Source organism: Orycteropus afer, unplaced genomic scaffold (genome assembly GCF_000298275.1).
Source record: "Orycteropus afer afer isolate SDZICR_OR568_19922 unplaced genomic scaffold, OryAfe1.0 scaffold00272, whole genome shotgun sequence".
NCBI lineage: Eukaryota > Metazoa > Chordata > Mammalia > Tubulidentata > Orycteropodidae > Orycteropus > Orycteropus afer.
The window spans coordinates 3,263,999-3,265,359 of record NW_006921859.1 but is presented as its reverse complement, the minus strand read 5'-3'; positions in this window follow the sequence as shown (position 1 = coordinate 3,265,359).

The window sequence follows — 1,361 nt, the reverse complement described above, 5'->3', positions numbered from 1 at the left end:
TTGTTCTTTGCCAGTTCTTTCATTGCAGCTTTGACTTCTTCCTTCATTACCATTGGTTCTAGATCATATGCCACTTCTTGAAATGGATGAAGATCAATCAGTTCTTTTTGGTACAGTATAATAAAATTATTTCCATGTAAAAAAAGACAGGACTGGTCATTTACTTTTAAAAATTAGTCAATGAAAACCTCATGGATCACAACATACATTGTTCAACTTAACTTGCTTTGGACACATCATCCAGAGGGATCAATTGCTGGAGGACAATATCATGTTTGGTGAAGCAGAGGGTGAGGGAGACCCTCGGTGAGATGGATTGACGCAGTAGTCATAATGGTGGACCCAAACGTGCCAGTGATTGTGAGAGTGATGAAGGACCAAGCAACGTTTCATTTTGTTGTACATACAATTGACACGAGTTGGAGTCAACCAGATGGCAGACAGCTAACAACAACACAGATGAATAAAGTGAGGTTCAGAGAAGACCTCTGCCAAGGTTACACAGCCAGTGAGGAGTGCCCCAGGATTCCTAGCCTCTAGAGATAGTACATCTGTCTAGCCCAGCTTGGTTAATGCCCTACACTAACTTCGTGCCAGAGAGGGCCTAAAGGCTAGAGCCTGATGCCTTCTTTGCAGGAGTACACAGCTTTGACCTCTTTGCTGGCTGTGTTTCAAGTTTGTTTAGGTAAGTGGTTCTCAAAGTGTGGTCCCTGGACCAGGAGCATCATCAGCATCACCTGGGAACTTGCCAGAAATGCATATTTTTGGACCCACCCCAGATCTACAGAGTCAGAAAACTCTGGGGGGTGGGGGTGGGCAGAAATCTGGGTGACTCTGAGACAGGCCTAAGTCTGAGAAGCACTGGAGAATGCAGAAGAGAGTTGCAGTCAACAGCCTTTTCCATTCCACTACCAGGTGGCTCTGAAAGAGCAGCTGGAGGAAGTGAGATTTTTCAGCTGAGTACGTTTCTGTTGTTGTTTTCTCATCACATTTGTCAGACATGACTCAGGTCTGACTTGAGAGAAGGTGTATGAATTCTTTGTTGCACATGATTATTAAGATTTTTTTTCACATTTGTTTTCATTCTAAAAGAGAGTAAAAATACACACAAAGAAATCCAAACAACTAAATTTAGCATCTTAGCATCTTGTCTGTCTGGGGAAGGGTTGTGACTATAATCCCCCTCTCCAAGACAGATTTGTTTGTTCTTCTACCAGTCCAAGGTTCAATATTTGTCACCAATACCACAATTCAAATGCATCAATTCTTCTGTGGTCCTCCTCAGCCATTGTCCAGCTCTCACATGCATATGAGGCTATTGAAAATATCATGGCTTGGATCAGGCTCACCCAATCTTCAAA